Source organism: Scaptodrosophila lebanonensis, unplaced genomic scaffold, assembly GCF_003285725.1.
Source record: "Scaptodrosophila lebanonensis strain 11010-0011.00,11010-0021.00 unplaced genomic scaffold, SlebRS2 tig00000053-arrow-pilon, whole genome shotgun sequence".
NCBI lineage: Eukaryota > Metazoa > Arthropoda > Insecta > Diptera > Drosophilidae > Scaptodrosophila > Scaptodrosophila lebanonensis.
In genome coordinates this window covers 9,911,183-9,935,005 of record NW_022060548.1, presented here as the reverse complement: position 1 = coordinate 9,935,005, position 23,823 = coordinate 9,911,183, and the positions used below count along the sequence as shown (strand labels likewise).

Genomic DNA, 23,823 nt, shown 5'->3' with positions numbered 1-23,823 from the left:
CCCTCAAACCAAAGCCAAGTGCCCCTCCCAACAACAACGCTCGTGCACACTATGGCCCTTTGAGTGTAGTAGAGAGAAGTGTATGGCTGTGTGTGTGTGTGAAGTGGAAGTAGCAGCGAGCATAGAAGTTTGTATTTGTTTTTGTGATTTTTGCTGCGCCTCAAAGGGCGCTCGCACACACTTATACCAATACACTGACAAGTCAGTCGGCCAAGTGCTGATATGTTGGTATTTGCCAAGTGAATGCCTCTGTGTGTCTGCTGTGTGTGCGTGTGTGTGTGTGTGCGGGCGGCTTGTTGAAGTTTTTAGTGCAATATTGTGGCAGGCGCATATTTGTTGTTGTTGTTGGCTTTTTTTTCGCATTTTTTTCCTGGTTGTTGCTCCAGCGGGAGCTTTTCATATGGTATGTGGGCTATTATTAAAACGACACACATAAACACACTCACACATTCACAAATGTACATGCATGTGTAGAGAAAGGGGGAAGAAAAACTATTGTCTGTACATATGTATGTATGTATGTTTGTAGGTGCGAATGTATGTATATATTTGTGAATGTGTGCGTGTGTGTCTGCTTATGAGGCGTTGGCGTTTTGGTCTGAAGAAGAAGAGGCAGCTGCTGCTGCAGGAATGTGCACAAAAAAAACAACAATAACAAGAAGAAAACAGGGGGTGGGCAACAAACCCTCCCAGCTATGTATCTACGTATAGGTATTCCACGTAAATCAGAAATGGTTTAGAAATAATGTGCAATGTACGCTAAAAAGTTAAAGCTTAAGCTGAAGTGAAATGTATTGAAGCTACATACTCGTATGTACTTACATAGTTCTAGTATCTGGTGGTTCATTTAATTGCAGAGCTTTGGTTCGCATTGATCTACAGTGAAAACTCTCTTGGCCGGACTCTCGCGCTCGGTCAATTTTTGTGTGCCCAAAGGGAGTATCCGCTTAAATACTTTATACGCCAATTGAATGCTTTAGAAAAAGCGGACAAAAGCGGTGTCCATTAAGGGAGTTTTCACTGTAATTAAGTGCTGAGGAGGGAGATAAATTTAAGAAAACAAAAAAATTCAGACAAACTTTGTGAAGAGTACCACTATTATTATATTGAGTGCAAATGGAATTATAGATTCTATAATTATATACTGTAGTATAGAACTTTTATATAATTATAACCATTTTTGAAATCGTTGCTAATTAGCTGGCATGGCAAAATCACACAACTCAACATAAAAATTGAAATTAAAAAATAATACTTGTAATAAATAATAAAAAATTGAAATTGCTGTGCATATTAAAACTTCGACACATTCATAAAAAGGAGTAGTTAAGGAAGAGATAAGTGGTAATTTTGTACCGTTAGACCAACTGTACTTATTATGAGACTCGAAAAATCCCTTCAATTCTAGTCGTTGTTAAGTAGTTGTCAACAGCTGTATGTACATAATAAATAAATTGTGTATTTTGTTTGGTGAAAAAGGCTTTAATAAAATAAAATACCCCAAATACTTGCATCTTCAAAACAACTAAGCATGAAGGTTCGCGCAATATAATATGGGCCTGTTTTACGTACAATAGATTGGGTCTGATAGATTAGGTTGCAGCACATATTGGACCAACATGCTTTAAGGTCAATTTAAAAACGCCGATGCAATAGGTCTTCCAAAGGCGAACGGTATTGCCACCAAAGGACATGCCACATTATTACATTTAACGCGCATTTTAAACATATTTCCCTAGGAACTGTTCACAAATTCTCATGTATTTTTGCAAACGCTTCAATTTTGCTGTTAAAAATTTTCTTTGAAGTAAAAATATCTTTAAAACCTTTTCATTACATTAAGAAAATTGGTCGTTTCCTTTGAATGATTCTTAAAGAAGCTTGAGGATTGCTGTATAGAAGATTGAAATACCATCGCAGACAATTGCTTAATGGATGGATGCTGTTTGTACATAGCATGTACATACATATATACATCTGTACATAGATACCCATCTAAGCAAGCAGCGTTCGCTCTGAGCATAGAAGTTAATAAATAAATCAAATAAAGCATAGAAATGTGAAATGACAAAAAATAAAATAGAAATAAAAATAAACAATAAAATTGGATGCGGAAACGCAACTCACTCACTCGCCAATATGTATGTGTGTGTGTGTATGTATGAATGATTGTATATGTGTGTGTGTGTGTGAATGAATACAAGTATGTTGTTTGTATGTATGTGCGTGTCGCTCTGTTTGTCTATCTGTTCTGACTTTTGAGTTTTGGAGTCCCCCTCTCCCTACCCCACCCCATACACTTGTTAAACATAAACGCGACGCTTTGTTGGCATTTGCCATATGTGTGTTGTTCATGTGTGTGTGTGTGTGTGTGCGTTTGTAAAAGAGAGTTGTTGTTGTTGTTATTGCTGCTGCTGCTGCTGTTTGTGTAATAAAACGTTTTACGGCTGCCTCCGCCGACTGCTTATGTTGTTGTTTTTATGACAGTTAAGCTATTTTGCGTATGACAAGTTTGACAGATGCCAGCACGAGCTGATGTTGCTGTTTTTGTTGTTGTTGCTGCTGCTGTCAACACTGCTGTTAAATGCAGCGTTACACACAGACACACATACCCAACACCCCCACTCACACCTACAACCTCAACCTCAACCCCAACCTCAGCGCCAAACCTCAGGCGCTCGACACTGCCAGCACCCCTTTTAGGTGCTGTGGCCAGACCCCAAAAGTTTTTGTTTGCTGGCTTTTGCTGTTTATGTGTTTTAATTTCTGCGCCCATTAGACGCACACACACACACACACACTCACGCAGTAATACACACACACACTCGCACACACAAGCGTGCTGGCACAGATGTGAAGTCTTTGCCGAGGCCGAAGCTACTTTTACGCATATTTTCGCGCAACGCCAAAGACAATGATGATGACGGCTGTGTTGTTCTTGTTCTTGTTGTTGTAACTCTTTGCTTGGCATAAATTGCGTCTGCCAAATGTGGCAAACAACAACAATTGCTCTGCCACGCCTACAAAACGGAGCAAAATCAACCAACGACTTCAAAACACGCTCTACAAAAAAAAAAATCATTTATCAATTTTAAAAAACTCTTTTAAATTAGTAATGTAGGTTCAAAATGAACATTGACTTTATGCTTTGGAAACAAATTCAAACGTTACATACGCTTCCACATTTTCAGAATACTCTTTTTGGTTTTAGTTTATAGGGCATACTTGAAAAACAACAGCAGCCTCGTAATTGCTGGCCACAACGTAAACGAAAATAGCACACTGTGCGACTGTTCATGGCAGCTTGGGCACAGTGGTGTGGGCGATATTTGATTTAAGCATATTGAAAAGTAATAAGTGGATAATTAGTGGATAAGTGTGCTTCGAAATCAGCCAAGGCGTGGGTAATAACTTCTAGCTAATTGGTTTTGCCAGAGATATAAAAGATTTATGAACAAAAAGAACCTCTTAAGTGGTAATAAACGAGTGTGAGTTTTCAAATGATGATTCATTATACACAAATATTGCAATGGTATATTAATTTGCTTATATGTAGAATAGGACGGGGGTCTTACTAAGTAACTGCTAAGCAGCTCAAGCCCGGTCGGACTGCTCACAAACTTGATTTTAATTCTATTCATTACCATTGCTTCTAAAAGTTAAATCAAATTCAATGCGAAATACAAATAAATTTCAAATTTTTATATTTACCAATTTTTATTTCAAATAATTAAATTGAATTTTAAAGTGGAAACACGTCGGATTGAATTCATCTAAGAGGTAAATCTTGGAGCTATTTCAGCGAATTACTTCAAAGTTTTGTAAAAATGTTTGTAGTTAATTATTATGAAATTTAAAAGATCGATTTTTTATGTGAAAGTTCATCAAAATATTTATTGGTATACATTATCTGTCCGTAACTAATGTTAAATACATGTTCCTCATATTCATGATTGTTTGCTTTATTTTGTCATATAACACAACATAAACATTTATTGTAGCAAATATTTTGATCTTAGAGAAAGGCTATTTAGTAGATTATTTTATTAAACGATTATGTATTTTGATTTTGTGTATCGATTATTAAAATAAAAAATCTATCTCTCAGTAAGTTGCAGGTCTTGTTCTTAATTAGAACTTAGAACATGCCATACTTTATTTTCTGTTAACATCAATCTACAAGTATATAGCTGAAAGAATTACATAACTTAACAACTTACTTACCTATATATGTATGTAGCTGAGATAAATTAATGGAAATTTTCTTATATTCAGAATTTTCTACCGTTCTTGAAATTTTTTGTATTGAAGCCGGCCCTTCAAATGAATAGTGCAAATACTTATTATAATAAATTAATTTTCAGCCCAGTGTGCGTTATCAATTTATATTAATGTTAAGTTGTAGATATTTATTTATTTGAGTGTGCTAATTGATATTTATGGGCAATTATCATCTGCTTAAGTCGCCCCAAAGTGCCAATTGTATTCGTAAAGTTCTGCGCCTATTATATAAGCAGTCTGATGCGTATGCACAAAAATGCGCAAAACTGTTAATTCGCTTTACGTTTAACAACAACAATAACAATTTAATTACGCCTTTATAGACGGATTAATAAAGAACTTGAGGCAATGTTAATAAATTTAATTACATTTTATCCACAATTCAATTTGGCACAGATTCCCACTCTCAAAAGCCCAGTGTGCTTGCTGCCCGGCCGAGTTGTTGTTGTTGTTGGGCTGTAACTGAAAACCGCAAGCCTGTCAAGCGGCTCTCTTCTTCGACACTCCTCTCTCGCACTCGTGCACGAGCTGCGGCTTTTGCGCTCCCACTGTGTAAAAGTATCTCTTTGCCGTTATTGTTGTTGGTGTTGCGCTGTATGTGGGCGGCAGCGGCAGCGGCAGCGACAGAGACCTGAGCTTAGGCTTTGCCAAATGCTTTGGCGATGACGTCGTCGTCGCCGTCATCTTTTGTTGTAGTTGTTGCTGTTGTTGTAATTGTTGTCGCTGACACGTCAATCAAAGTTTTGATAAGTTGCGTTTTCTTTGCTGCGGCTGTGGCTGCGGCTTTGGTAGCAGAAGCAACAACAACCGCCACAATTGGTTGCATGCTCTTTCTGTTGGACTTTGCTGTTTGCTGTTGTTGTTGTTGCGGGCTTTGGCGACCACCACCACCAACAGCAGACAACAACAACGCCGCACTGCCAATTGATAAGCCAAACAAACATGCAAACATTTTTTCGCTGTTTGCGTATCGAATATCGTTTGTATTTAGTTTCGCTTTTTTTCTCCATTTATTTTTTGTCGTTCGAGCTTACTGGCCATTTAATATTCATTTATTCAGCCATATATATTTATTTATAATGGCGCGCATTTGTTTGTCGCTGTTTTCGAAGCCCAAATCGCGTGCGAGTCGCCGCCGTTGTTGCCATCGTTTTGGCCATGATTTTGAATTGTATGGCCGTGGAGTAAACAATCCGCGCCTTTTTCTTCTCTGTCTAACATTTTATTCAAGTAGCTCCAAAGTTTAAGGCACTTGGCACTTAATCTTTTGTTGTTGTTGTTGCTGCTGCTGCTCTTTGTTGTTCTCCACTCATTCGTCGCTCGCCAATGAGCCAATTAATTGATTGTTGTGCCTGCTTCTTAAGATTTGTAGTATATGGTTAATTTCTTAATGGACGCATACATACATATGTATATGTATCTAAACACAGTGCAGACTGCCATGTGTGACATATTTCTACAGTTTAGTGTGCAGTAAACAATTTAAAATTCTAGATTCTCACGTATGCATAATTTTTTTAATATTACGAGTTTTGAAAATTATTGAGACATAAATACTTGTTTTTTTTTACATCTAATTAAATTTTGGAAAAACCAGTTCGCGACTAAAAATATGAAGTACTGTAAATAGAAAAATTAATAATTATGTTGATGACATTTCTTATTAGAATTCTGATGCCAATTTCTTCCAAAATATTCGGAGTAGAAAATTGTGCTTTAATTGTTCGATTAAAATAGAGATTGGGTGGAGATATCTATTTTTCGAACCTGGAAATTTTAGAATGCCAAGGGACGCCATTCTTTAAAACATTGTAGGTTTCCTGCCGATATATGAACGTGTATATATACTCAGGTATTCCAAGCGGCGCTTTATTCCAATTTGGATAACTCCTGAGAAAGTACAAATTGGCCAACTCTGGACAACAAATGCACAACTAAGCCACTATTGCAGTTTCCGACTCCTTGTCCGGTTGCCAAAAAAGCCGCCAGACTTGGCATTTCATTTAAAAACTTCTGCAAAAGCTGAAGCGATGGGGAAGAGTAGGAAGAGCATCTTTTCTGTCACTTTATAGCTTTAACCCATTATAAACGAACTCGTAGAGATATCAAAAGTTGAGACTGTCAAAAAATAGTAAAGTTCATTAAAAACACCTAGTGGTTCAAGGCATAACAAGGGGCATCTACTTATAGCCTAACCATTGTTTGATTGGTGTCTCTCAGCCACGCTTCACTTTGTATCTGTAGAATAAATATATATACATACATATACTATGTGTAGATATATCGCTTCAGTCTGCTTTCCAGTCTATTGTGCATAATAAAATTGTTGAAACAACTGGTTTATCTCAATGGCATTATAAAATATGTACTTCGGAATAACGATTCTAAAACATGGCTCATTATGAACTTTTAAATATTTAGTATCGCTGCTGCTGCGCCCAAACGATGCCAATGGGACACATAACAGTTGGCTGGCTGCACAGATACAGATACCGATTCAGATACAGATACGGATACACACTAAATCCAAAATGAATCAACTAGCACACGGTCCCAAGCAGACGGACACGGTCTGGGGATCTGTTGCTGATGGAGAGGGGGGTGCTGGAAAGGGGGAGGGGCATGAAATTTGTGTGTTTTTTGTGCCCCAATGTGCCGTTTAAATTTATTGTAGAAGTTTTTCTAGCTGCGCGTAAATTCTTTTGTTTTGTCTGTTACGCTGTGTTGTTCTTTGATTGTCTTTTTGGCAAAGTTTTCACACAAAGTAAAGTTACGGAAAGAAAGGAAAAAAAGTGAAAATTCAGTGGGAAAATTGTCGCTGTCATCATGCACATTGTTGCTGTTGTTGCGATTACAGCAGAAGCAGCAGCAACAGCAGCAGCGGCAGAGTCGGCAGCCGCCGCAACAAACTCCAAACTAATTAGTTGCGCTGCATTCAGACTCAATTTTACTTTTTGCTTCTCACTCTCCTTTGCACTCTCCTTTGCACTCTCTTTCACTCTCGCTCGCCCGCTAGGTGGCTAGGTGGCTGGTTGCAGTTGCCGTTAGATTGAGTAAGACTTTCCAACACAAATGTGCTGTGTTGTTTTTGGGATTGTGCAACAAGCAAGAGACAAATTTAGTTAACTGTTACACACTCACACACAAACACATTGAGAGGTTTATACGTAAGCAAGTATAAAGGCACACACACACACATACAGCCATAGTCACTGACTGACTTAATTCCCTACATTTTTATGTTGCTTTTTTTCTTCTGTGCTTCTTTTTATGCCGCGCAGCTTGCGACTGCCAGGCAGACACCGACGACTGCAGCTTCTGGCTCAGCCTGAGCTTCAGCTTTAGCGTCAGTTTCAACAACAACAACAACAGCAACATCGCTGGCACGGCACAGTGGCTGGCAGTTTGAGTAAATTGGTTTTTCATTTTCATGTGTGTATTACACATACATACATACTATACAAGTACATCTACTCGTGTATATTTGTGTGTTTGTTGGTGTTCCTTTGAAGTTGGCGTTGCATTGAGTTGACAGTTTTGTGGGTGTTTGCCACCGGCTTGGTTCTAAGCTCGCTTGTTTGGAATTGGCAAAAGTTTCCACTTGAATTGGGCAGCCAGTTGAAGGTAATGCCAGTTGGCAGTCCCGGCCATGAAGTTTCTCAGACCTTTCACAGTTTCCAGGATTTTCGTTGATAAGCTTATAAAACTTGTTGAGAGCATACATACATCTATACATATGTATGTATGTACGTGCATATCTACATACATAAATGCCTAATAATACTCGTAAACTACTTTGTTGGCATTGTTACTTGGCCTTCATCCCGAACTTACGGTCTAATATTTTGCCACACATAATCCCTCTAATTTTACAAGCAGATTCCAATTTAAAAGTTTGTCTTTTGTTCAGAAATGTTTTTTTCTTATAATTTAATAAAATGTAAATAATAACTTAATTGTATAAAATTTGTATAATGGGACTTATTTTTATCAATATTAAAAATTTTCAAGTTGGTCTTTTTATAATTAAATGTATAAAAGTTGTATGGAAAGGATGTATGATTTTTATTATTATTTCGAACTTGTTTGCATCACGTTTTAATTGTTCATTAGAAAGTCTCCGGTTTAGAAGTGTTATTTACTGATAAATTAAAAAAACACAAGGCGTGCAATTATTTATCCGTTATATGAGCATTTGATGACCTCACCATTCCATGCATATCTTTTTTTTAATAACATTTAATGCTTTTAAAACTATAATCAACAGGCAAATAATTTGCAGGCCAATTCATTTGAAGATTATCTTGAAAAATGAATTTGCAAGCGATTAATTCTGATAAACGTTTATTTTGTAAGAAATGTTTTTTGGAGGCAATTGATAAAAGACAAACTTTTGAAATTCAAAATAGAACATGCAAATTATTTGCCCGTTTGACCCGCATTTATGATTATTTATTTAAATAATATTTATACTTTATTTATACTTAATCGAATTTCAATTGCGTCTTAGGCAAAATCCTTAAAATTGACAAGTAAATTATTTGCTTTTTCTGAGATCCCACATCAGAACTATAAATTCCCTTTAATTCAGAAAACTATTATTACCATTAAATGATACGATCCCACTGTTCGAGTGAGAACCCTGGACTAGCTGGTTTCGTTGCGTTGTCGCTGCGGTTGTTGGTCGGAGCTACGCAAAGCGCTATCATCCTATTGGGATTACTTGAATGCGTGTAAAAAAGTAAGAGAGAATCATGTAATAAAAACATCAACTGGCACAGCTCGTCGTTGTCTTATGGCATTAATGAACGAACGAATGAATGAATGAATGAATGAGACCGACTCAGACTAAGCTGCTCCCCAAAACTGACAGCGGGTCGCTGACTGACTGCCGTTGGAACAGCGTGGGGGCAGACCGGGGGGTTGCGCTTCGGTGCGCGTTAAATTTGCGCGCCCCCTTTCCCGTTCTTCATGGAAAGACCATTTTGATAAATTTCCATGAAAACAAAAAAGGCTGGCAAATGTCTTTCCCAATGGTAGACAACACAAAAAAATGACAATGTTGAGATTTTTGTGTGAAAAGTAATACAGACACACACACACACACACACATATACATACACAGTATATGCAAATCAAGTAATTTGTTTGTGGGGCTGCATAAGAAATCGACGCAGCCAGCCACTTCCGGTGTCAATTTTTTTTCTTTTTTGTCTTGAGAGACTCTTCAGTTTAGGTGCGAGGGCGACTAGCCAGCAACTTCTCAAGTTTTGCGCGTGTTTGTGCGTGTGGGGGGACTTAAAAATAAATCTAGAGAAGATATAGTTGGTAAAAAAGATATACACACACACAAACACTTGGACTTATGCTCACGAACCTAAATCTTTGCATGCAGGTGGAAGTTGTCGTCTTCGGCGTCGGCGGCGTCTTGCGAAAGAGTTTCATCTGCTTGGAGGCAGCAGCCACGCCTCGCTACGCCTTACCTTGCCCAGCCAATTCGTTGCCATTAACAAGCAACAAAACTAAATCAATTATTTCACAGCACAACGAATGCGTAATACACTTACTACTCCATGTGACATGTAAGAGATATTTTCAATTTTAAAAACATAATTTAACACGTGACAACCATCATGGCAGAACACCTGATTATTCAAATCAAATGCTTCCATAATATTTAATAATTGTCGTCCTTAGGACATTAAATAAAGAATAAAGATTTAAAAAAACATAATTTCATTATTTTTTATAAAACTCATCATCTTTTAAAAGTTATAATCAATATTTATTTATAAATATGCAGTGGTCTTTCTTTTTTCTGAATAATTAAAATAAAAAAGATGAAGAAATATTACATTTGGGGGCTATTAAAAATATTACTACAAAATATTAAGAAGAGGAGTCAAATTTGCATTTAAAAAATTTTCAACAAATTGTACTAAGTAATAAAAAAGTATTATTTGAAAAAATTGAGGATATTTGAAATATTTTCAACACAAAAATCTAACCACTAAAGGTGGAAAGAAAAGCAACGTTACTTCTCAAATTTCCTAAGCAACAATCCGAGTTTTTTCCAAATGCTTTGCTTTCATACACTTGCTTTCGGAATGAGGGGATTGGTGTAAAGACTCTTTATACATCACTTTAAATATTATAAAGTCCCACAAACCAAGTTCCGGAAGATACACTTCCACATATTAAAAAGGAAAACAACTTACAACTTCTAATTCGAACTCTAAATCCTGAGGCTTTTTGCATCTGAAGCATTTAGAAAGATTTGTGATTAAAATATGAAAATTAAACAAATATATGGTTTGATTAATGTTACTTATGTAATACCTTCTTATTTCGTCTAAAAGTTACGTTCGCAAGCTTACCGCCTATTTAATCCAATCACCAACGAGAATGTAAATAAAAATTAACAATTTGAAAAAAAAAAAAAGCAAAAATATGTCCTTTGGCAAGTACGAAAGTATAATATGAATAAACAAAACGCGAAAAAATGCGCAATTTTGCAAAGTTAACAGATTTGTTAAACAGACTCTAATCTGGTCGGCGCCAGATTATTCCCTTAGGGCCCCAACACACATAATATTTAAAGTAATTGTCACAGATAAGGATTGATTTAAGCAAACCGATGCAAAACAAGTCATGCACTATATATAGACTATATTTTGAAAAATTCTGATTACACAATCGCCAATAAATATTACTTATCAACTTGTGATCTTTTCAACTCGTGTAATGACTTTGGTCTAACGATCTAACAAATGCTTGTTCTCATATTTTGAATGACAAGCTAGTTGAGTTTTAAAAAATTTCCTTTAAATATTTGATTGATTGTCAGCTTATTTAAATATAAAGGCTGTATCGTGATTAATATTTAAATACTCTTTACAAAGCTGTAACAGTACAAGTTCTACTTAAATTTTCACATAAAATATTAAAATGTTGAGACGTAATTTATTAATTTAATTTATATTTATTTGCTTATTAGTTAAGGCTCGACTTTCATAAGAAAATGTTACTATATGTGTAATATTTTGTAAAATGATCGATTAATAGGAATATTGTAACTTCGATAGCACTATTCTGGACTATCGAAACTAGCGATGCCAGCTGATTTAACGTACTTTTGCGATGACTAAAAGTTTTATTTTGTTTCCCAAATAGCGCTGTTAACTATCGATATGATCGACTAAAAGTTATCAGTAGTGGTAATGTGAAGACAAAAGACTATCGAAACTATAATGATATCTCATTAAATAAAGTTTCCACAAGCTCAGTGCTATTGCAATATTTTAAAGCTATCTATTGAAATAATCGATAGTTAGTAATAGTGGCCAATTCAGCTTTCTATATTGCTAACCTTGACTATAGGAACTAGCAATCTTTGCAGTTACAATAAGTTCCATTTGATTTCCCTAATGTTCTATTTTAAAGGTGTAATCAAGCGCAATCGACTATCGATATGATCGATAAGGCGTTCGATAACACACCAACAGTGTTTTCAGCTATCACAAGTTGCATTTGATTTCCCAAATGCTCTATTTCGAAAAAAGCGTATCGAGAAAAATTAGGAAAAAGCAGAGGCGAACGAACTACGGCATTAATAGCTAAAATATGCTTAATTTAGTTGTGCTTTTTTAAATCGCGCGTGTGTGTGTCTCTCTGGCGTATTATATGGTAGGATCCCACATAATTATTTTGGCCGCCGTTTGGCGCATTCGTTAAGTAAGCTTGACTGACTGACTGACTAACTGAGGGACTGGCTGACTGACGAGACTCTTCAGCATGGTCTTATGTCTTATAGACAACAACTACAGTAACAACAACAACAACAACGAGCGAATGGCAAATCTGAACGACGAACGCCCACAATGACGCCAAAGCATAAGACGTCAGCGCGCCAAATTTGCCGCTGGCCTCGGAGGCCGGCCACTTACAAATGCTCCGAAGAATTATTGCTGTATTTTTATTTAATAAAGTGAATTTATGTTTTGGCACAATGTACACTGTGAGAAAACATGATAATGTTGTCATTGCTGCAGGCGGAAATGCTGGCGCTGCGGCTCATAAAAACCAAAAATAAATTAGTCTATTTATATGTATAGCTTTCTGGTTATGGCCAACTTAGTTGGTCAACTTGATGGCCGTTACACATAAACAATTGGGCCAAGGGTGTGTGTGTGTGTGTCTGTCTGTCTGTCGTATATTGTAGGGGCTGCCACTTCAATGGTGGTCTGTTTTCTCATTATTATACCACTAAGTAGGTGACAGTGGGCGGCCAATCTCTTGCGTGGCAATTGCTTGTATCGGCCCGAAGTTATGTCATCTTTAATGAGGTGTCAAAATGATATTTAAATAAACTTACTAGCTGTTGCTTCTGTTTCTTGCTCAGCTCACATAATTTAATAAGAACATTAACTCAAGAATTTAATACTTCCTTGTGCTCCATATAAATGAGCAGTGTTTGAAGTTCCTGCAGAACCAACAATTTATTGCAGTTTTTGGTATTTTGAGAAGAAATTTTGTTACTTTCTGTTTTAGCAAAGTATTTTAAATTTTTTTGAAATATTCAGAAACACATTCGGTTTCATTAAATCTATTTCTTTCATAACTCGAGCTGCCACAAAATATTTAAATAATGTATTAAAAAATTTTTACAACAAAAATCTTTAAAAATTGTATAAAAAAAAATTTAGTATTTAAATAAGAAAATTCTTAAGATGATTTTATACTGTTTTTATAGAAAGTATAAGTTATACTCGAATCTGTAGTGTGTAATAAATATTCCATAAATAAACAAATAAAGCAATTTCTATCGTACATTTAGTTGCGACGAAAATCTCAAGAGAACTATGTATATTCTTTTACTCTTCAGGTAAAGCTTACTTTTCAGTATTATTTAAACAAATATTAGATTAAAAAAATGCTGTCAAAAATATTCCAAACGCTTGAGAAAAAAGGAATTTAACTTTATTTTAGTTTCCTTTTTGTTTGCTTCAAGATGATCTGTTGACGAATGTATTGTTCGTATATAAAAGATTTGGCATTATAATTAAACAACTTCATTGATTTCACAAGAGTTCTAAGAAAACAATTTTTAAAAAATAAATGAAATTAAAAATAATAATAATAAAAATGATATGTGGGTCAGAACTACCAAATTATTATTATACCAACTTATTTAGCAAGAACATACAAACAATACTAGTAGATCAAAAAAATGAAAAGATTATTAGTCGAACAGAGAAAAACAAATGAAATTTATAATTAAATCTTTTAAATCACATAAAAATATTATATTTTACTGATATATAGTTATTAAGGTTTTGTTTTTTAATGTCCTTATCTCCACAAATATTTGATTTTCAAATGTGTATTTCAAGCCGTTAAAACATACTTGCTTTAATAAAAAGGCCCTTTCAAAATGTCGACCAGGCCTGTCAATTATTTAGCAAGCACTTACAAGTATTATCAGAGAATTCTGGAAGTGGCCTAAATTAAATTACAAAATTAAATTCTCTTAAGTCACAACTACTTCTAATAAGTAAACAAATAAAGACCTTTTTTGGATTTGTAAAATTGCCCAAGTTGATGTGCTAATTATTTTTCTTCAGAAGCTTCATTCTATTGACTTATACATGTATATAATAAATGTTGTTAATAAATAAAATATTGTTTAATATCTGAAATTTTTTAACCAACTTGAACAGATCTTGGTATGATATAAATATAGTTCTAATTAACGATTAAAGTCAAAATGTATACGTATTTGTTTACCTTCCTGCAGTTCCCTTAAACGATTTTGTTCAGTGTAGTCATCATGTCGTGAAACACCAAAGTCGTACAGAAAACAACATTTAGCAGACATAAAACATAAGATCACTTGTCTACACGTTTTCGAGAAAAAGCGAAAATGAATAGAACACGCGCACGAGGAGGGGGAGGGAGGGGAAGGGAGGGACCCCTGAAGAAGACCCTTAGACAAAGGCGTTGGCAATGCAATGACAGACCACGTTATGAGTGACTGAATGACAGGGCCCGTCGCCAACTTAACATACAAGTACACATATAGATATGTATGTACAAGTATATACGTGTATACATACATATATAACACATAACTCTTCGTTTATTTGACGATCCCACAGAGGGACGCCAACGACAAGATCACATCCACAAGAGCACGTGTAAAGCCCTCAAAGTGCAGAACTGGGGAAGAGAGAGATTTCGAAAAGAAAACACTATGTACTCAACCAAGCTATCAAGATCGGGCCGATTTCATCAGAATTCCATTCGGCCCGACTCTGCGGGCAAATAAATAAGTAAGACAACAGAAACGAAAAGAAAAAGTCGAACCACATTGACAGACAAATTTAACAGTTGTAAACGTAAAGTTTACCAATTTCGACCCACGTTTTGGCCCGCTCGGTGTGCCGCGTATTTCCTCGACTTCGACTCTTATCAATATTTGTTCAGTCTCAATGAAATTTAATTTATTGTCCGAAACGTGCAGGTCGTTGAGCTGCGGTCGAACAGGTCATAGAATTAATTTGATGGCTCCGAGATAAGTGGAAACCTGTAGGAGTAGTTACTTCATAGGCAGGTTACTTTGTTACATTTTTGGCAATATTTATTAGATGTTGGCAGCAGAAATATTTGTTAGATGTTGGCAGCAGAAAAGAAAGCGAGACATTAAAGCTACAAAAAATTAAGGGAATTAAGATAATGGTTTACCTTACAATTTCCTTTGCAAATGTGTAAAAAAGCCTAACAGTCACAAATAACATCAATAAATAAATGTTAAGCTAGACGGTCATTAATCTGATATCAGGTTTATGAAGGTTTAAACTTTAAAGGGCTAATTAGAATGATTTGCATGACCAAACGAAATAGAACTTTTAAAATATAACAGCTAGTTATAAATACATATATCACAATTATTGTAAATCATTTAAAGTTTTAAATATTTAAAAAAAAAAATCACATTTAGTGGATTAACAATATTGTTCATTGTATTGCTAACAATATAATAATATCTTAAAAAAATTGGAATTTTGTGAGTTCTGTTTAGGGCCCCCAGATTTATATAAACTTTCCTCAAAATCGTCAAAAGAAAGAAACTCTTAAAGAAAGATAACTTGTAAAATATAACAGCTAGTTATATATAGATCACAATTATTGTAAGTCATTAAAAGTCTTAAATATTTTTTTAAAAAATCACTTTTACTGGATTAACAATATTGTTAATTGTGTTGCTTAAAATATAATAATATCTTTAACAAATTGGTATTTTAGTTTAGTTTTTAAAGTTTCGTCAAAATCGTTAAACTTTAATCATCTAAATCTAATCTCAATTTAATAATTTCAATTCAGTAGTCCCTAAACTATAGAATGAATTATATGACAATTTTTAAAATCTTGTAGTTTCTTTTATAATAAGAGAATGTGTACTAGAAATCTTTTATTAATCTAAAATGCAAGTTAAGTAATAAAATTTGGCGTACAATCGATACTAAATAATATTTGTATGTAACTAATATTCACGTTTCCAAATCTGTTTATAAAAGTTGCTTATAAATAATCGTATAACAATGCAAATGTTAAAAACTAATCCCACTTTATTAAAAAACAACTCAAAAGTGTTTTAAAATTGTAACTATCTTGCATTATAAGTTTTATATTTTTGTTTCACCTTAACGAACTAGAAAACCGCCAGCTCGATTGTGTTTGAAAAGTTCTAGAATGTCTATAATTGATCCAATAATTATATCTCAATATTACAATTGATCTTAGCAGATATATTAGACATTTATAGACGTTATTGTACAGCATTTTCTTAGGCTTTCTTATCTTTTAAGTTTACAACTTTTTCTTAGGCTTTCTTATCTTTAAAGTTTACAGCTTTTTCTTAGGGTTTCTCATCTTTTAAGTTTAAATTATAATGTTATATTAACGCATATCTTCATTTTAACTTTTATATTATAATATAGTATATATAAAATGTTAATATATATTGTTATAATTATAATAGAATGTACTGACAGAACTATTGTTAATTTACTAAATAAATTCAAAAATAAAAGATATAAAATCATGGCACTGATAATAGCGTATGCAACTTTTAAATTAGTCTTTTAACAACATTATTAGTTTCATTTCAAATTTCGTAAAAAAAAGAAATACAAAGGTTTACCTTTTAAGAAGGATTACATTGTCTCTTCCAGTTCGTTTCTATATTTTGATTCTGATTAAATTCGTGAAACAAATAGATTATAATTAAGAATGCAGCGCTATTAATAGGCATCGCCTAATGACTATAAATAGAATTTTATTCAGCTGAAGCAATAAAGCTTCATGAAAAGCTTAAACATATTCCCTCATCACTCTAAGCTCTTAAGCACCCATCCAGATCAATATAACATGCACGAGTCGCCCATAAAAAACACATGTGTTTGCAATTCTCTAAAACAAAACGAAGATGTAACCATTTTGAACTTGATTTGATTCGATTTGATTTGATTCTCTCTTGACTCCAACACATGCATGCATATTTATGTCTGAACTTTACGACATTTCTATGTCCCACACTCAATTTTCGATGTTTTCCGAAGCATACAAACATACAAAAAAATAAAAAATAAAAATGTGTATATTATGTTAGGGTTATGATTATTTTTGAGCATCGATTTTTCTTTGTCTATGGGTCTGTTGGCCCCAGCTTTGGCTGCTCGCACTCGACTGATGCTCACATTTTATAGTGGCGCTACAGCAGTCTCCGCTCAACGCCTCCACACTTCCACTCTACTGCCTACGTTTAAGCCCTTTGGCATGCTATATACAAATAAATAAAAAAAAACCAAAAAAAAGAAGCAGAAGATACTTTTACGCTTGTGGCCATGATTGGCACGTGATACGCCGCCCGTTTGGCGACCGTTGGTCGCCACAGCAGCAGCAGCGGCAGCAGATGTTCCCCATAACGTTGACAAGCATCCCTAATATATACTTATAAATATATACATATACGTGTATGTGACTATTACACTATATACACACACGCATGCCAAACATTGTTGAACAAGTTTAAAACGAAAGTGGTAAAAGCCAGGTTCTAAAAATATCCCATTTTGTGGCCAATATTCATTTTTGAAGCAACTTCAAACTAGAAATGGTCATCCAGAATCCATATTCTTCTTCTTTTTCTTAATTATTAATTAATTATTGTTAACAAAACAAAAAATTAAAAAATTAAAATTCCAAGTTTATGTTACTAATTATTTAGTAGCCGTTGGTTTTTGTGGTGAAAAGCAATTTTTCTACAATTAAAGGCTTTCAGGACAGACTTGTTGTCCGAGCGGATATATCCAGCTTTGCTCTCTTTAAGCCTCTTTAATTTCCGGTATATAGAAAAACATAGGTACCAATAAAGTTTTTTCGACGTGTGGTTTCTGGCTCTCCCAAAACAAATAAAAATCTAGCCTGGCAGGAATTGTGATGGTCAGGGTGTGGGGAGTCGGGAGTTCTGGTTTTTTATTTGTCGGGTTAGCTGCAATGTCTGACAATTATGAATTTTAATTACTTTTCCAGCCGTTACTTTCAAGTATTGTTTTTTTTATGCAGTTATATAAATAACATTTGAATTTAGATTGCCTAGTAACCTTTTTATTAATTAATTTCATTTTTTTTGTGTAAAATAAACATTAAACATTGTTATTCTTTTACACTCTATTTACAAACTTATATTAAATTATTTAAAGAAAGTACTGCCATTATCCTATATTATTATTTAATAAAAGCTCAGTTAAAAATAATATTTATTTAAAATTTCTGCAAATATAAGCTTTTAGTGAACTTCGAAGATATGAATAAAATTTACAAAAGTTCTGAACATTCTTTTACTTTTGCCATTTTCTCAGAACTAATAGTAATAAAAATTTTCTCAAAACAATATTAATAAATGGGGGTACACATTGAGTTTTAATAGGTATTATTAAAATAGTTAAAATAAATCAATAAAATGATTTAGAAAATAAATTTTAAGCTTGTAAACATATGGATTTGAAAAAATAAGTTCTGCAATAAATAGTATTTGCTTAAAAAATATGTAAAAAAAATTCGCAAATTATTTCCATATGAATAAATATTAAGAAATAATTAAAATAAATAGGCATTTGAAATGTAAAAAATAATTATTTTCTTCAAATAGATTTGAAGAAATAAATCTAACAAATTTACAATGTCAGGTTTTCTAAAAATTTCTGACTTTCCTCTAAATAAATTTATAGTTTTTGATGCCTGAACAAATGATTTTAAGATAAGAATAAATAATTTTATAGAAATTGAAAATTAAAATCTGCATTCATTGGCACTTCTTTTTGTTGAACAGTGTACAGATTTGGTGATATGTATGTGTGTGTGTGTGTGGTTGCCATATATGCCATATAAATTTATTGAAAATGTTATATATTTTTATTTTTTTTTTGGACGCACATCATAAGCAAAGCGTAAAATTTATGGGCGGCTGCTGTTGAGGCTACTGAGCGCGAAAAAGCGCCCAAAAAGCCAAGACAGAAGGAAAATAAAAAAGAAAGGAAAACACAAAAAATGAGTAGAAAATCACATTAAAAAAATGTGAAATAAAATAGAAATAATATTTATAGCTGAGACGTCGATATGGCTAAAAATAAAGACAACACACAACGTCAACAACAACAATAACAACATTAACGAGTTGTGGTGCCCCTCGCTGGGGCGGCGCGTGCTATCTTGTATCTTGTATCTGCGATGAGTACGAATACGACTATATATGTAACATATGCGCGCGTTCCCATTCATGGAGAGTCGATGTGAGGCGAGTAGAGTCGAGTCGAGTCAGAACCGCGACCTACGCAGGCGGCGACCTCAGCTGCAGTTGTTCATAAAAATAAAAAAACGAGCACGCTATTCAATTCGTGACAGCCCGAATATAGAATACCCTCTACTCACCCTTTTTCCCGCTACAGGTTATCAACTTTGTTGTAGAAATCATTTCTTTGGCAGCTTTAGATTATGAAGGAGTCACTCAAAATTACCTGATTTGTTTAAGATATTTTCATAAACGAAAAACGTATACTGAGCTATATTTGTACAACCATCTGTACCATGGAAGCTATATGATATAGTGAGGCGCTATAAAGAACTCATAAAAAGCCGATTTACTTGAAATATCTTCATACACGAAGAAGTTATCCTAGTAAAATTGATTTTAGAACAACTATTTCTGAGTCAGCTATATAAAATAATGAGGCTATATATGCTTTGCAATACACTTGTTCTATAGATAGTTAAGACAAGTCTACATGGCAAGTTTAGAGTGCCTAGCTTTTGTAGTTCAAAAGTTCTCGGTGCTCATACAGTCGAACAGACAGACAAACGAATGGAAGAACATACAGATATCCATGTATCTAAAGCATTGTGTCTGCCACGCCCCCTTCTCTCTCTTACATACATCAGATTCGCAAACTTTCCAGCATACTCTTCCACCGTTCGGGTACAGGGTATTAAATTAACAACAACAATTGTGTGGAGAAATCCACAGCCACTCGCGTCGGTTGATCTGTTGGTCCGCCAGCCATTGATTTAAATCGATATTTTGTGGTTGAGCTCATTTGGCGTAAAATAAACTCTTGCCAAGTCAATAATCCCTTTTGCAATGCTCGCACACACACATATACATATATACACATATATACATTTTCCATATGCACCCACTTCTCCAGCATAAGTCGCTCTCCCCACTCCCCCCAATCAGTTACGTCAGTCATTTGCCTGCCCATTGTTTGTGGTATTTTGAAATATGTAGCCGCACTAATTTCCTAATTTCAATTTTACTTTATTTTCTTCTCTCTTGCGCTTTTTTCCCCACTTTTTTGAAGTCGTTGCAGACAGACTTTTCACTTCGCACTTATTAACAAATTTGTAAACAAAACTTTTTCACCCGAATCGCTGAAAAGCGCATAAACAGGCACTAAAACAGCAGCCACAGACCTGACCGCATCTTTCTGTTTGTTGGTTGGCCTTTTTAACAATTATTGATTACACGCAAGTACCCTCGACTGTATATAATACTTTGGCCCAAATGGGGTCTGTAGGCTGCCTAATATTGTTAGCCAGCGGTAAATATTTGTTTGGACGCTGCCTGTTTCCATTTCCCAATTCAATCAAGCTGGAAATGGTTGCAGAAAAAACAAGATCTTAAATGAAGAGGCTGAACATTTCAAAGTTTTTCTTATTTACATTAGTTTGTTGATGCTAAATAGCATTTAAAAATTGCTAATTGTTAGCACTTTAATTCAACACTATAAATAGAATATTATTATCAGTTATACTTGCAACCAGTTAGGCAGGATTTTATCTTGTTTAATTTAGAAATATTTTAGAGTTTAAACAGGGCTAACAAAAATGCAACCCTTTATTGGGGAAAAAGGGTGAAAACCTACAATTATTTTCAAAAACTTACAATTTACAGTTTTTAAGTCGCAAAACTCGCTAGAAATAAAGGAACATTTATTCCTATACTAAACTTAGGCAATTTCGAAGAAAGGCAACTGCATCTATTTTCTTTAATGATGAAAATTTGATTCAAAAATTTCAAAACAAGGCTTCCTTTTCCACTCGTACTAATTCACCTCACAGTGTTAAGAAACTAAAAGTACTTTTAAATAAGCCAGTCTTTAAATGCTTTTGTTCGTAGTTTCTATAACTTCGTGAACATGTAGAGGCCGATGAAAAAATAGCCAACAACTGGCTACCATAGGAGTCTATGGTATTCCTGCTCTATCTTCTTTTGAAGGCTCGCATACACACTTTTCTTCGTTTCCTGCATTAATGCCGCCCACACAGACCACTTACTCTGTATGTGAGTTCCCCACCCATTCATTTCCATACTCTTAAAGCCAAGTGGTATCTGTCTGTCTGACTGGCTGGCTCGCTGGCTGGTTGACGACTGTTGTTTGGTTCCCATGGCAGTTGCGCACTTTTCCTTACCAGCTTGTGTTTTGCGCCTTCTGCCTGCCTGCTGTTGAACGATTGGAAAAACGTGACTTTTTAGTAAAATTCACAGGCGTCAGTCAGTCAATCAGTCGTTGTTGTCGTCATCATTGTCAGCATTCCTTTTGTTGTTGTTGCTGTTGTTTCTATTGTCGGCTGAAAGACATTTTTCTCTTTTTTCTTTGTGAACGGAAGTTGTAATTAATGCGAGCCTGAGGCTTTTGCTGTCATGTCCTGGCGGCCTGTTTTGCAAAACTTTTCAACTCATTTGCATGTCAGCGGCGGCACAAAAAAGGAAAAAACTTGAGTAATTTTAATGCTCGACATTCAATTGAATGCCAAGTCTAGTCACTAATCACCCAACTTTGGCGCAACTATGCGATGGCAATTTGTCAACTTCCTTCTCCCCTACCCCCACCCCCATATCCACCTCCCAAGAAGGCCAAATGCTTTATTGATAAGGCAACACCAAACCACTTGCTGCTGCGGCGGTGGCTTAAAGCCGCCCGAGAACCACATGCTTCACGCCCAAACGTATGCTCTAAATTGCCTTCTGCCCTTGAGCGCGCGCGCACACACACACACACACACCATCACAATTCGCTGTGGCTTGTTAGCTAAGGCGGCTAATTCGCAAAGCCCCCAAATTGGGGGCGCACATCAATGGCCATTTGTAACAACATGAGCCAAATCGAAACGACATTGCATTAAAGCCAACAAAATACAAATAAAAAAGGTCAAAAGAAAAAATGACAGGTTAGGTACAAGTTAGACGACTTTTACGTGCCCTTCTGCGAAATTCAGATTTTTTGAAAAGCTGTAATTGCATCACAAAAAATTAAAAAATAAAGAGGGACCGTTTTTGGAGCGTCGTGGTTAAAATGATGATGAAATAATTTTTAATTTTAACTGCCAAAACAAAGAAATCAATTTTTTTTAAATTAATTTTCCAAAAAGCACAGGTTATGTTGAGGTTAGGCGACTTTTTCGTGCCCTTTTGGGAAATTCAGATTTTCTTATATATTTTGGATTTAAAATGCCAAGACAAAGAAATATATTTATTTTAAAATTCATTTTCAAAAAAGTGCAGACTAAGTAGAGGACTTTTAAAGTGCCCTTCTGTGAAATTCAGATTTTCTTATACTACATATACTCGTATATATTTTTTTAAAGCTTTAATTGCTTCTCAAAAATTAAAAAAAAAAAAAAAAATAGAGGGTCTGTTTTTGGAACGTGTTGATTGAAATGATGATGAAATAATTTAAACTGCCAAGACAAAGAAATCAATTTTTTGAAAATTAATTGTCAAAAAAGGACAAGTTAAGTAGAAGTTAGACGACTTTTACGTGCCCTTCTGCGAAATTCTGATTTTCTTATACATACACTCGTAATAAATATATTTTTGACAAGCTGTAAGGGCTTCACTAAAAAATAAAAAATAATTTAAATATAGTGTCAGTTTTTGGAAAGAGAAAGAAAGAAAGAAATCTAATCAAAACATATTTTCCATGTTATTCAATTACGTTGTCCGACTTAGATATGTTCCGTTTTGTTTAATGCTGTTTTTGTTGCCATTTTGATGATAGCTTCCTCATTTATTGACCAATTCTAGTCGCTTCGTTGCTATCGCTAGCTTTGAATAGTGTTATTGTTGATAATTGAGGTCAGAATCAGTTAGTCAGTATTTGGCTGCTTGGCCGCTCATGGTGGATGATTTCCTTGCAGTTCTACTAAATGCACAGCCACCGTTTAATCTCTGCCTGATTGCTTGCAGATACCATTTGTTCTACCAATTTTGTTGGCTGTTACTCTCTACATGAAGAGATGCAGGCATTCAGATGGATAGTAAAACGGTTGTTGCTTTATTGTGCTGATGAAGAAATGAATACAATTATTGGGCTCTTTGTTAATATATATACTATAGCATGGTTTTTAAATACCCTTTCCTGTAAAGTGAAATCATAAACTTGAGCTTTAGCGCAGCTAAGAGAACATGCGTACAAAATTTGGCAACACTAGCCATTAGAGTTGCTTAAATATAGGCGTTCAGACGGACAAACGAAAGTAGCTAGAATCGATTGGATTTGTCTTGCAATGCTTATTAAGAATATATTTAAAAATAGTATAACCTTCGAATACAGCATGTATACCTTAACTACTTATTTAATAAGCTTTAGAGGATCTGCATACAAAGTTTTACTTTAGTTTTTACTTTAGCCTTTATAGTAGAACTTATGGAATGACAGACATGCGAACTAAGAAGCGCTGGCCACTTAATCAGCTCTTCCTTGCATTGATGTTCCATTCAACAGAATGCTACAAAAGTGCCCCCCGCTCTGTAGGGTATTTGTATGAAGAAAGTAACGCAAAAGAAGAACTTAATAAATGGCCCACGATTGAGTGGCATTTGTGCCAACGGTACGGATTTCGTATTGCCGGCTTGCTGGCTGGCTGGCTGGCTGACTGGCTGGATGGATGCGAATGTGCTGTGTGGCCAATAAACCATAA

At 34.8% G+C, this 23,823-nt stretch overlaps 1 protein-coding gene across 1 annotated transcript in view; it reads left to right on the top strand.

Moving 5' to 3' along the window:
• The window catches only part of LOC115623555, a 48,877-nt gene that overhangs the window by 875 nt on the left and 24,179 nt on the right, over positions 1–23,823 (top strand). The gene's annotated exons all lie outside the window — the stretch shown is intronic.